At 34.7% G+C, this 15152-nt stretch overlaps 1 protein-coding gene across 1 annotated transcript in view; it reads right to left on the reverse strand.

Annotated features, from left to right (window-relative positions):
• NEGR1 (neuronal growth regulator 1) overlaps nt 1-15152 on the reverse strand; it is an 841588-nt gene that overhangs the window by 240328 nt on the left and 586108 nt on the right. The window lies entirely within an intron of this gene.

Below are 15152 nucleotides of genomic sequence, written 5' to 3' on the forward strand. Positions count from 1 at the left end.
ACTTTTAATACAAGTGGATATATTCCGAACATAAATAAAATTTTGACATTATGGGGTGTTGGTTTTCAATGAATACATAAATTTGGGAGGGGATTTTCTAACACGTGAGTTCAATGATAGAATACTAAGTATTCTGTAAAAAAAAATTCCCTAGATAAATGGTGATGGAGAAATGAATACATTTTATATCATGAGGCTCAGTGCTGGAGTTCTAGTAATGGTGCAACACAGTTGGTCTATATACATTTGAATTTGCATACTTGTCAATTGAATTTTCAGTGGTGTTCTGACTGTATCCAGTTCAAACTCCTCCTATGGAGTCAAAGCTACACACTTTTAATTCCATTCGGAGAATGTATTATGTGTGCTCGTATTCATTTATTCAAGAAGCATTTATTAAGTGTCTTCATTTTGGCAGAGTCCAGAACTAATTGCCGAAGTGGGAGGTTTAAAAGAAATTATAGTGATGTTCTGAACTATTAAGAAGCTTACAGAAAGTTGAAGTAATATCTTAAGCAAAAAAAAAATTCCAGCATATACAGGGACAGTTCATTTTAGGGCCCTGTGTACTGATGTATTTGAAGCACAGTGGTGATGAGACCAAATGTACTAAACAGGGATGAATATGGAAATAGGACCATCCATAGCCAAAAGCCTTATATTAGACTTTAAAGTAATAGATTACTTAAATGAAAATTACATAAAAAACATTTAAGCAAATATATTTACCTCCAAATTTAGGGAATTTGTGGATTCCCGTTCTTCCTAAAGCGAATGATTCTTTAGTGTTGGGAATTTCCCATCAAATGCATACAAACGTCGACTCTCCAATTTGCAGAGATAACAAGTAGAACAGCTCTATCACAAAGCAGTCTTGCAGCCCTGACTTAGAGGGTATCTGGTGAAATACCAATTCTTGCTTTTTCAGGGGCTGGGGAAGGTCTCACAAACACTAATTCTAATTCCTCTCTACTACTTGCCTTGACAGTAGAACATAGCTTTGCAGTTGTATTCAGAGCAAGGACTTCCAAAAACCCTCTTCCTCCCATCCACTCTTCCTCTGCCATTTCAGCATTTTTTTTTTTTTAAAAGGATAATAATACCCACAGGTACTGCCTGTTTGCCAGGCACTGTGCTAGTGGCTTGAGGAGTATAATGGCAAATAAGACAGAGAAATCCTTGTCCTTCTGTCTGTGTAGAAGGCACTGAGGAAATTATTATATAAATGATCATTTAAGTAAAGTTGTGAGAGGTGCCACAAAGGAAAAGCAAAAACTGCCATAATGGTTTCTTACAAAGCACTGTGAATTTAATTCCCACCCCATGGTCTCCTGAGCAGCTACGCTACCAAACTCCAGTTTAGTAACATCAAGTACCACTATTACTGCACATATTAACATTATCGTCTTTTTGAAGTGCTTACTGTACACTGAATTCCAAGCTAGGAACCCTATACATCACATCTCACTTAACACCATACACAACCCAGGCATTTTCCCCAATTTAAAAAGTGAAGGAAGTAAATGAAGCTGGCCTAATTTCCAAGTATTTAAGAATCACAACTGAGTTCTCACTCTAGCCTGATTGATTCCAAATCTATCCCCATGCCCCACCCTCCCAATTAGGTGCCTTGCCTAATTCAAACATGCAGTGCATTAACATAAAAATGGAATTATTACCCTTAAATCCTGATGGTGTGGTGAAAAGGAAGAATTTCCCATTGGAAGGCAAAACAGTTCTCCTGGTCCCTTTGCCCTTCTGGTATAGGAAAGTATCTCTTAACCTCTCTGAGCCTGGGTTTATCTATAAAGTGAGAGGTTGGATTAAAGATGTCTTAGGCTTTTTCTATTACTGAAATTATGAAAGTTTTTCTTTTTTTTTTTTTTTTATTAATTAGCTTCTATAGCCCTGGCATACAGGGAATTCTCCTCATAAAGGAGAAAATTTGGTGGTTTAAGCTTATTGATAATTTAAGGAAAACCTGTGTCTTAGTTATCTAGACATACCTGGTTAGGTTCTTGGGGAAGATTTTGACCTGGATTTTCCAAACAATTGTGACATGTTTCTAATTCATTTATTAACACACGAAATTGGTGTCCCCAAATTGGCCCAGAGGTCATAATATTGCTACATAGATATCCAATAAAACTGTTCGCTTCAAAAATAATAGCGAGGATTTGTCACACAGAATATAGAAAGATGCAAGAGTATTGAGCAAGGAACCCCATGGGCCACTGTAGTTTGATAAAGGAGATCTGAAACAGCAGTCCACAAAGAATGTCTTGAAATAGCTTTACACTCAGACAGTGAATCACAATAGTATAAAGAACTAGTGAATTCTTTAAAAGGCAAACAAAACCTCATGTTTCTTCACAGGAACCATCTCCGGGAATGGGCTCTAACAATGGTTCAAAGGGATTCTATCTCGACCTTTACAAAAACTGTAATAAGTGTTGGAAAAAGTCTGGAGATCAAGAATAAAATAAAATTCTCTGCCAAACATCTGTTCTTTGGTGAATCAAATACATTAGCTCTAAACATTACACTAATAAATAACCTTAATATACACATTGATTTATGTTACTATAAAACCAAGTTACTAGTCACAAAAGATGTCTAGTTTTGCTACCATATTCAGCAAGAAACACTCAGTTTTGTTTTCATGACAAATGTCCAACATGAAGAAACTAATTTAGAAACAAGAAGATCTTTCAGGAAAGAAGGTTTTAATAATGGCAATGATAAAAAAGAAAGGCAGCATTAGGGTCTGGCAGGAGAAGGGAGCAGATGCCAACAAGTAAGAAAACAAGCTTACAAAAAGCAGGCTGGGGAGACTGGCCATGAACTTTACATATGCCAGCTTTGATGGTTTGATGTCCCTGGTGGTTTGCCTCCTTTGGTCATAGATAATGAGGAGGAAGTTTGTTACAACAAACTATTTGGAATGCTTAACAAGTGCTTTCACAATAAAGAAAAGAAGTGTTTTTTCAAACTCTGTAGCTAGATTTAGAACTAAATTAATAACTACAACACTATGGCTGAAAACCATATATTCTTGTACTCTTGTGTAGTAACATTAACCAGAACAGGTTCAGTGACTTGTCCAAAGTCCCATGGCTAGACATTCTTTCTTTCTCTACCAAATACCTAATCTTTTCAGTCACAATTCAAATGTCATTTCCTTCCACGGTCCCTGCACAGCACCATCCAAAGCATAATTGCTTCTCACTCTATGCATACATAATGTCATTTGCACACTTCGATTGTACTGAGTTCTTTTATGTGTTTCACTTTATATTAGAGAGTGAGCTCCTTGGGGGCAGGAATTGATCCACAATACTCAGCACAGTGCTTGATGCATAGAGATTGTCATACATTTAATGTTTTTAAGAGAAAAGTGAGTATATAACTAAATTCTTAATTAAATGAACTTTGTGATGCCTACTTGCTTCATGGATTATTCATTAATTTGGCAATAATTATCATTTTATGTGGGGAGGAATAAGCTACATTTTTTCTTTTATTTTCTTTTTTCATTAAAGAATTCAAAGACCTGCATTTTCAAAACTGTGCCAAATGCCTCTCTGAATGTGCCAGACTTCTCAACTGCTTAAAACGGGCCATGTGTTAAAGAGCTGCTGAATTGTTTATTATGGCAAATGGTGGCTATTGTAACTCTGTCTCATACATGTAATCTCTTTTTCTTCTGGGCAGAACATTTTTAAGATGAGGACTCTAATTTCATTTGTAGGGCTATTGAATAATTAAATAAAATCATAATAAGCAATTAGAAAATACAAAATTAACCACGGTATCTACCAAAATATACATTTATTTGAGCAATTTTAAAAGAACTTTGAAAGCTAAAGTCTTTAGAGAACTACAGGCTTCTGGAGATATGCTATTTTAATTTGTTTTATACTTGACAGTAAACGTGAAAATATTACCGTAGGCCACAAAATTATTACTCAAACTAGCTTTTCAGCAAAACCAAAATGTGAAGTAATTCTCATTTAATAAAGAGACATTTAAAGGTTAACATGTGCAGGCTAATAAATCTTTGATTTGAGGTAACAGGCTTGGCCCAATCAGATAAAGTGGAGGAAGTGACTTCTTGGAGAGCTCACTGGACTTGATGTTGGAAGATCATTACTGGCATTCAGCTTTATCACTTACTAGCCACTGGACCCTTTTTAAGTATTTAACTTCTCTGAGTTCATTTTATAAAAAGACAAAAAAAAAATTTTTTTTTTCAATTCTTAGTGTTATTTGACTAGGGCAACCACAATCAGGTGGTTTGAGTGTTACACAAAGGTGCCCATACAAGAGAACAAGGGGTCTTAAAGTCCATTCTGTTCTTCAAGAGCCAAATTGTGAGTCCTGGAATTGGGTTCCCTCCATCAGGAAAGAGGACACTTTTTGTACCAAAATGTTCTTCCGCGTAGGGAACATAATATCCTCAGGGCTGTACTTGCCCAGAGAAGGTGCTTTTTTCTAGTTGACTCAAAGTTGCCATACAGGCTAGCTGAGGCCCTGATTGTGAAAAACCAAGACATTTAAGAATTTGGAGTCTCAGTTTTTTCATCTGAAACATTAGATTCTTTTTTTTTTTTTAATTTTTTTTTTCAACATTTATTTATTTTTGGGACAGAGAGAGACAGAGCATGAACGGGGGAGGGGCAGAGAGAGAGAGGGAGACACAGAATCGGAAACAGGCTCCAGGCTCTGAGCCATCAGCCCAGAGCCTGACGCGGGGCTCGAACTCACGACCGCGAGATCGTGACCTGGCTGAAGTCGGACGCTTAACCGACTGCGCCACCCAGGCGCCCCTGAAACATTAGATTCTTAATAATAGGTATGTCACATATTTGCTATGTACATCAGTACTTTGAATAGGGTAAATTACAACACAGATGTGATCATCTTTATAACCTCAGAAAATATGCATTAAGAATATATAACTATTTTATTAGAAAGTAGAAATGGAAAACACATTTAAAACGTTTCTATAAAAATTATCTTCATTTGAAATTCTTCAATATCCCATAGTTTACTTTTTAAAAAGAATTAGAACTAATTCAATTTTAGGAGCGCCTGGGTGGCTCAAGTCAGTTAAACGTCCGACTTCGGCTCAGGTCATGATCTCACAGCTTGTGGGTTCGAAACCTGTGTCGGGCTCTGTGCTAACAGCTTAGAGCCTGGAGCCTGCTTGGGATTCTGTGTCTCCATCTCTCACTGCCCCTCCCCCACTCGTTCTCCCTCCCTCTCTCTCTCTCTCTTTCTCTCAAAAATAAACATTAACAAAATTAAAAAAAATAATTCAACTTTATTAAAATAATATCTGCACATGACAAAATTTTCATCTATAACACCTCAAAAAATATCCAAGCATCGCTATCCAGTACTATCTGCGTGCTCTCTGGAATTAATTGCTTTTGGCAGTTTTGATTTTGAGTTTTTTATAGTGGCTGCTCATATAACTTAAAATAGTACATTATTTTTGCCGATCATACTTAAATTACACATATTCAGTCTGGAGCATGAAAGATTAATAGATTGGAAATTAATCCTTATTTCTTCTCACTTTCCTACATTTTAATTCTTATCATGTTATCATTTTATATTGTCAATGTTTGTAACATGCTTATTACTTTATTATCTATAATTAAGTCTTCTTTGCCTATATGCTAAGTCTAGTAACTTAATGTCAACAAAACCAATCCTTGCAATTTTAGAAATAGATAAATATTCTTAATTACAAAAGGAAATTGTGTTTTGCTATTATTAAACCCATACTCCTAGAAGAAATTCCAAAATGCCAGTCTACTAGAATTCCATTTAATTACTTTTGAATTTTCTGCTTCTGCCAGTACACTCAGTTGTCACTTTTGAATTTATCGCATGTCATCTTATTTGTTGTAGTCTTTTACAATTTTACTGGAGAACCTCATTGAGAAACTGAGCTAAACTCTGTGTCTTTACCAATTTGAAAATGTCTCCATTTTGCCCTCACACATGATTGACAATTTGGCTTGTATGGAATACTAGGACGCAAGTATCGCTTTCCTAGTTGTACATGCATATTATTAAAGGACTAGGTTTATTTACCTCGGTAGCAATCATAGGTTTTCTCTGAAGGTGTGTCAGTCATCTATTTCTCTATCAGACTTCTGTGTTGAAAGGTGACTCCTTTCTTGAGACAACTGTGCGATCCATACAAGAGAGAATACTGACTACACACTGACTGGCCCCTTCCCTTTTAGGATGCATGTTACACATGCTGAGACCCTTAATTGTCAAAATAAGAGTACATTTTAGTTCATTAGTGGAGAACTCCAGTGCATTTCTCACTTCAGTACAGATGACCTTTCGTGTGTGTGTGTTCTTCATTTCTTCTGTTGACATCAAGCATTTTCAAAGACTACTCTTCATCTCTCTTAGATTCCTCACATCCACATCATAAGTTTACTCTATGCAAAAAATTATTTTGGAGTACAATAGTTAGGTTTTAAGTATATGCTAAATGAAAGCAAGTGGTTTGAAAGAATGGAGTCCCACTCTCCCTGTTCTAAAAGTAGTTCTTTCATAATTATCTTGATGATGGCCAGAAGACTCACTTCTGAAATTGGCACATAATGGTTCTGAACTTGGAAACAATGGCTCCTATCCATGTATTTGCTATCACATTCTTTTCTACTTCATTTTTTAATGTCTAATTATTACCTTCTAAGATTTCCTCATAATTTCCAGTTTGCCACTGATTCCCCTTTCTCACCAACACTACTGTGAATTTTTTCAGGTTCTTTATGCATATAGTGCTTTTTGTTGTTTTTTGTTTGTTTTGTTTTTATTCTTTTTTTATTTTTGGTAATTTCGGTGGGAATTCAGAAAAGAAATGAGGTAGATGTGTGTCAAATCTGTTATTTTTACTAAAATAAATAATATTAAATCAATTATACTGCTTTTGAACATAATTTAAAATGAAACCTTGTGAGAATTCAATGGTCTTTTTCTCACTATCAATCAAAACCATGCCTCGTGTTATTTGGCCTCTTACGGGAAAAGAAAAAAGATCCTATCTCCCTGGCAAGGTTAGGGTATATTGTACAAAATGTCTCTTTGTGTTTCTGACACTCTTTCCTCTTGATCTGTTTAAGTTGATCCTATTATTGCAGCAGAATAGTAGCCTGCCATTTGGACTTACTTTATCTAGAAAAATGTGAGTTTCTAGGATAGATAACCTTTAATAAGAAGGTATAAACATACATTTTCTATCAAATCTTTCTTTGGAATGACTATCCAAACGTGGAAATGACTCAAATCCAACAAGATCAGGCCAAAGTAAAATAACTGTCAGAAGGTTAGGTCAGCAAAAGAAAATTTAATAACAGCGTATCAAATATTTACGAAAGCTATTTGCAAAGTTAAATCATTCATGACAATATATGAAACACTTTAAAATAAGCTAACTTCCATGTGACAAATGAGGGATACTTAGGAAGTAAAAAGTATAATATTCTGTAATAAGAGCACTAATTTTTCTAAAACAATAGTTTCTTTTACACACAATCTTCATCCATCTTGTCCGTCTGGGGACAAAATTATGGATTGCTTTAGTTTAATTCTTCAGTTCAATGTACTTCCCACTGACTTCAAATTATAGGGGCTTCTGCAAACAAAATGGATGTATAGGTTAAATAAGGGGAAAATGAGCAGGACTATGCTATCCCTGAGAGATTTCTATTAGCCTGTGCTATGTTCATTCTATAACATAGGATTGAATCTTACCACGTGATAGATATGTATAGAGCAAGGGATACAACATGGTTCTTGCCTTTGAGGAATGCACATTCAACTTTGTTGGAATACTTGCAGTAATGTAGCACCCACTCACAGTATGCAGTTTGTTCCAAATGTTAGACAACACTAATTTAAAAATATTTTCCCCCTTAAATTAAGCTCCACTGCTCTTCCTTAAACTATTATCCATTGGTTCCTACTATTTCCTTTGGAACTACATAGATTTTTATTCTTCTTTTCTTATTTTTTTTTAACGTTTTTTATTTTATTTTTTAAGAGACAGAGAGGGACAGAGCATGAGCCAGGGAAGGGCAGAGAGAGAGGGAGACACAGAATCCAAAGCAGGCTTTAGGCTCCAAGCTGTCAGCACAGAGTCCAATGCGGGGCTCGAACTCAGGAACGCGAGATCATGACCTGAGCTGAAGTCGGATGCTCAGGTGACTGAGCCACCCAGGTGCCCCTTTTATTCTTCTTTTCATTGAGTAGAACTTCATATACCTGAAGACCAATTATAGCTTCCTGATCTTTGTTCCTCTGGGCAAAATATTTCCAATTATTGCAACTATACCTTCTAGAATGTGTGTCCCACACTTCTTAACACCCTAGTTATCCTCTTCTAAGGTATGCATTTTATTATTTTATTTCATTTTTTTATTTTATTTGAACCTCTGTGGGGTATCTTGGTACTTATAAGATAGAGCCCAAATTCTAATACAAGGTTCACTTATTTCTTAAAATATTAAATATGTTTATTTTACAGATTATGATTGGGTATTTGGGATACAGTTTGGGATAAACCAGAGATAGCCCCTGCCTTCAAGAAGTTAACAGTTCATCAGCCATCAGTCTCATTTCATCTTACTCTACTTAAATTAAACACCAACACTGCTCCTCAATGTGAATGCACAAATAAAACTTAATGCTTCAGGGAACCTGATTATCTAAACCTCTCAGTCACTCAAGTACATTATTTGCAATCTACTTCCAAACAATGGTCTTATCTTTTATGTCATTTTCCTGTTCTGAAAATAGTTAAAATACTTTTTTGGGATTCTCAAGACCATTCCTGACAATACTCATTTGCATTAAAAGCATGGATCTCAAACCATAAATAATTCCTTTATGGAAGCCACATGCTAAGAAAGCCTTGAGGAGGTTTTATTTGTCTACCTTTGATTGCAAAGTGTGGAAAAAAACCCACCATGGAAATGGAACAGTCAGTTCTTTTAGAAGCCAAAGCTTAGGCACTCAATCAGTGTTAAAAAATGAAACATACTAACATCCACTCTGGATCTGTTACTGCAGACCTTTTATTTTGATTGGGGCATAGAATAAGCAGTGTTTATCTTTGGAAATGCCATTCAAGCCTCTCACAGGCACAAGCACTGCATCCATGGTGAAATATTTCAAGCCCGAATCGCAATTATGTTGGGATTTACTACAAATCCTTCTTCTAGCAATATACCTACTCAGTAGTAAAAGCTCGCTCTCCTTTTGTTCTGTAAATTTATGCCAAAGTATAGTTCTTGTTATTACTTCAAAGGTTTAACATACCAGAAAAAGTTCGGCAGACAGGGCTGAATAAGTTCTGCATTTCATCCTTCTTTAAAGTGTGATTTTGAACTTTTTTTTTCTTAAGTTGCATTGTAAACCACATTCTGAACTAAGATTTATTTTGCTACTGAAGCCATTCTATTATTTCCCAGCTACAAGAGCCTATAGAAAAATGTCTCATGACCTCATATTTAACAAACCAATATCCTGTATTCTGAAGGCATCCCTCTGTAGGCATTAACAAATACTGGGTCAGGTATTAACATTTCTAATATGATTATCATATATACCTTTCTATAGGAAAATATTATTATTTATGGTCATAAACTGAAGTCCATGAGGCAAAAGAAACCAGAACAGGCATGGACAGGAAGGCAGCACACTTCACCCATGTTAAGTGTCCCCTAACAGAAAAGGTGGGAACTGTGTATCGAGTAAATAGAATTTGACCAAATGCCAAAATCTAATTTTTTCCTTGGTAGGTTTAAGGCTAGAATTACAAAGGTTTAGTTTTCAAATGTGACTGTTGTGAGTTGAAAAGTCAATTTAGAATGTTTTGAGTAATTCAATGCAAACTGCCACAATGACAGTAAAAGCTGGTTTCTAAAACATGGTAATGAATTAAGCTCTTCTGTGTAACTATGCAATAAAACCAAAGTCTGTGACATGCACACAACTGAAAATGTGAATAATAATTCCAGAAATATGGTGCCAGATAGAAAAATCAGTGTTACAATCTGGTGACATAGTGGACTGGATGGGTTCAGGAGGTCTGGATTCTAGACCCAATGTTATGCTTTGGTGTCTGGTGAGAGAGCTATCTAAGTGGGAAAAAATACAGTACAGAAAAATGACTGAGAGTCTTAGAGAAAATTTTCTTTTATTGCATAATTCTGTTGAGGGCAAAGAGGAAGCCAGAATAAGGTGTATCAACAATGCATTGTTTAATGAAGCTTTTACTAAAACCCATCCTTTACATTTGAATTTATTATAGCAAAATGATTAAGGGCACAGCTTCCCAAACGAGACAGACTCTCTGGGATCAAATCCCTCCTTACACCCACTAACTTTGTGACTTTGGGCATAGTATTTAGTCTAACTAACTCTCCTACTGTTAGTTTTCATACCTATAAAATAAGTGTTACAGTAGATTGCAAAGTCTTAATAAATGTTCAGTGTTTAGAACAATGCTTTGTATGGTTTAGTCACTATATAAATTTTAGATATTAATGTTATTATCAGTGTATATGAAAAGTACCAATGGATTCTATCTAATCCATCAGTTTACTCTTCTCCCCTCTTTTCCAAAAGGACTGAAAAGTTTTGTTTTGTTTTTTTACTTTTTTTTCTCCTTTTATCAGTTTTTTTTTTTAAACAGACTAGGCAGTAACTGTTAAAATCATTATTTTAGTTGGATTTAGCCAAATGTTTCTTCCTGGTAAGAAAATCTTTTTGGGTGTCATGTGGACATGTTTGAACAGCTCTTGGAGAATCACATAGAGGTTCATTAAGCTGGTAAACTGCCCATTACTCTTGCTCCTCTTCCTCACGGGACAAGAATGCATCCTTATTTGACCAAAGGAAAATGAAACTCTTTTTATTCTCCTTTTATTAGAGGAAGACCTTGGCAATTAAAGTCTGCGCCATTCCCAGGGTAGCAGAGGAAGCAGCCATTGACAGTTAGCATGTCATTTTTTGTGACTGCTGAGCTGACAGAGGAGGAAAGAACCCAGTGTTTTCTAGTACAATGATGAGAATACAGGATTACTGAAAGTTAGAGTTAGGGCTTATTCTTGGATTACTGTTCTTTTTACAATTGATAGAATGTTTGTCTTTGGGGGATAAACATCATTAAAGATGCCACTAGTACTGAAAACAGCAGTTTCACAGCAGGCATTAATGGGAAGATAGAACTAAACCCAGAAGACGTATGCCATGGTTCCACAGGGGATATGCTCCAAGATTCCCAATGGATGTTTGAAACAGCAGGTAGTACTGAACCTTACACAGATTATGTTTTTTCCTATAAAACGTACCTATGATGAAGTAGGCAACAATAATAACAACAATAAAACAGAACAATTATAACAATACCCTGTAATAAAAGTCACATAACTATGGTCTCTCAAAATATTATACTGTACTCATACTTCTTGTGATGACAGGAGATGATATAAGGTCTATGTGATCAGATGAAGTGAGGTAAATGATGTAGGCATAGTGATTTAGCTTTAGGCTACTATTGACCTTTTGACAATATGGCAGAAGGCAGATCATCTGCTTCCACGCTGCCTTTGACCATGGGTAACTGAAACTGGGGGAAGTTAAAATGCAGATAAAGGGATCTACTGTATGACTTTCACTTGGGGCCTAGCATCAAACTTTTATCTAGAGCCTGAAAACATCAGTCATCTGGATGACACCTGGTCTCTCTTGGAAACTTAAGAAAGGACTAAAAATAAGAATGCCTTGTATAGAAAAGTTGGTGTTTTCTCAAGGAAGGGGGGAAAGTCTTGCAGAAAAGCATCCCTGTGATTACAGGTGAGAATATGAGGATGACGAACCAGGCTAGGAATGGAAGGAATGTTTCTGACAGCAGCCTGCTCTGTGTGAGATAGATTTTAGGTCACTTATGTTGTCTGTGTTTTTCTCATCTACCATATTGTTACTTTTGGTCTTGCGTGCAACATCAGTTATTTATGGAGAGAGGTTTGTTAAAATCTCTCATATAATTTGTTGATTTGCCTATATCTCTTTTTAACTACATCACTCTTTTTCTTTATATATTTTGATTCTGTGTTATTAAGTGCATGTAAATTTAGAATTTTTATATATTCCATAGTCTCTTTATAATTTCACTATGTTCCTTTTTATCTCTAATAAAGCTTCTTAAAAATCTAATTTGTCTTATATCAGTAAAACTGTACCAATTTTCTTTTGGTTTATGTTTCATGGTATATCTCTTTCCATCTTTTTGCATCCCATGCTATATTACTATATTTAATGTATCTGAGCAACCTTAGTATTTTATTCAGAGTATATATTCCATTTACTTTTAATGTAGTTAATAACATTTGGGTATATACCAACCATCTTACTATTGGCTTTCTTTAGCTTATTATTTTATGTTCCATTTTACCTTCTTTCTTACTTCCCTTAGAATAATTATTTATAATTTTATTTGTCCTCTATCACTTTTTTTAGTTTAGAATATTTTTCTATCCTTTCAGTGTTATTTCTAGATTTTAAGGCATGCAGCTTTGAGTTACTGCAGTCTAATTTAAATGATTACTTATAGTATTTTACCTATAATTTTAGGTACTTAAAACACTATAGCTTTATTATTCTCCTCCTATATTTTGTGTTGTTGCCATCACATATTTTAATTCCAAATATGATTTTAACATTCTAAGATATTATTAATGTTTCATATAGTCAGTATTCATTTAAATGTACTACATATTTACCCTTTTTGTTGCTCTTCATTCCTTCCTGCATTTACATATTACCATTTGCAATCTTTTTTCTTCTGCCTGAAGAACACTTTTTAAGTTTTCTTTTAGTGCTAATTTGCCATTGATGAATTATGCCAGCTTTGGTTTATCTGATATACTAATATAATAGTATAATAGTATACTATTGTAGTTTATAGTTATTTTCTTTCAGCATTCAAAGTTTTCCAACCATGATCCTTTAGATTTCATTGTTTTTTATTGAAAAATTAGCTGTTAGTCTTGTTGATGCTCTATGAAGATATTGTGTATTTTTTTTTTCTGGCTACTTTTAAGATCTTTCTCACTGTCTTTGGTTTTCAGAAATTTGCTTATGATGTATTTAGCATAGACTTCTTTGTATTATCCTTCTTGTGGTTCATACGTTTTTTTTGAATTATGACTTCAGGCTTTCATCAATCTTGGAAAAATATTAGCCATTATTTCTTCAAATACTTCTGGTCCATTATCTCTCTGTTCTCTTGGAACTCCAACTATCCGTATACAATTGGTAACATGTCTACTGTCACTTGTAATCATTTTTCTACTTTTTGTTTTGTTTTTTTCTTTGGGTTTACTTTGAATATTTGCTATTGGCCTATACGATTCAGTAATCCTCTCTTCTGGTATGCTTGGCATGCTATTAAAACTATTGATTTCGTAATTTTAGTTATCCTATTTTTCAGTTTTAGAATTTCCACTTGATTTTTTTTTTACTGATTCTAATAAGCCGATGAAATTCTCCATTATTTCATTTATTTCCTTGAAAGTATTCATTATAATTAGCTTATAGTCATTGTCTTTTACTCCAGACAATGGGTCTGGAGTCTGTATCTATTATCTATTTTTAATCTCTTAGGTTTTGCCATTTGTTCCTATTTTCTGGTATGTTATTTCTTAAACTAAATGCTCTACATTGTGCATTAAAAATTACATGGGCTCTAGATCATGTTATTTTCCTCAAGAAAATGTTTATCTTTCTTCTAGAAAAATAGGGTGGAGAACTGTTTTAATCAAATGTAACAGATCTCAAAAAGGTTTGGGTTGAGAATTTTTAAAGCCTCCATATATCTCTTGTTGGCTCCACTCAAGACATAGCCTTCTATGAGTTCCAAATGAAAGCTTGGGTGCTTACCAGGGCCCTTACCTTTTGTAGCTCTGAAATATCAGATCTTTTCTCCTCAGTTAGGAAGAAACTCTACTGTGTTTTCTGTTTGTTTTGTTTTTTAAGGCTTTTCATTAGTTTCCTAAACTCTTGTTGCATATATCTTAAGAACTGCATATATTTTGAGGGAAACTGGCTGTGGCAGGCTTAATTCTTTATCTATTTTTTCTTCCCTAGATCTTGGACCCTTAAATCTCTATTTTGCCTTCTCAGCTCTGTAAGATTGATAAAAATTCTTCTTCTTCTTCTAGCACACTATCCCTCTACTCAAGAAAAACTTAGGTTCTCAGTCTCCTGCTCTGAACCTTAAATCAGCAGATGCCCGAAATATAAAGGGTGTGGAATGTTAACTCACAAATTTCCCCCCTCACAAATATCTGCCTCAGGAACTCTTTGATGCAACTCTTCAAAGAATTCTTTGTTATTTTTCTATTTTTCTCTTGTGTTTCATCCAGAGCACAAGTCAACCTCAAAGCAGTCCATCCTAATTGGAAGAAGAACTACAATAAGCTGAAATTTTAATATACTAATACAAATCCTTACTCTGTTTACATTTTGTTACTTTAACTTTGCAGTAAAATAAATTTCCATATTCATCATTATTATGTCTATTGACCTAATTGAGATCAATTGGACAATATGATGGAGCAAGTTGAGAACAATTTCACATCATTTTGGGATGGTTCCAGAGCGTAAGAGACTCTATTTTGTAATGTAGTTTATATGCTTGCTTCTGGCAATAGAAGAGAGCTCTACATACCTGGAGACACTGGGGAAAAACTATGAGGAAATACAATAAAAAGCAACCTTAAAATTGCTCTATTATTAGAAAAGGTCATCTTTGAAAGGAAAAAGAAATGTAGGAATATAGCAAAACATGGGTTACAGTTACAATAATGCTTTGAAAGAAGGGGGAAGTTGATACAAAGAGATTATAAATGACAGAGTTTGAAAGACAAAAATTTAAGGAGAAGGTGAAAGTAATAAGAAAAAACTTACTTATGAGGGAGAAAAGATTTTAGGGTCTCGTTTACAAGCAGTGATTTCTAGGGTATTGTTTATAAGCCTTCCATCTTGCCAATTTCATCACAAACTCAACTCCATCTTGGTCTTCCATCTTTTATTCTCCATTCAGCCTCAGC

The sequence above is a fragment of the Prionailurus bengalensis genome, chromosome C1 (genome assembly GCF_016509475.1).
Source record: "Prionailurus bengalensis isolate Pbe53 chromosome C1, Fcat_Pben_1.1_paternal_pri, whole genome shotgun sequence".
Classification (NCBI taxonomy): domain Eukaryota; kingdom Metazoa; phylum Chordata; class Mammalia; order Carnivora; family Felidae; genus Prionailurus; species Prionailurus bengalensis.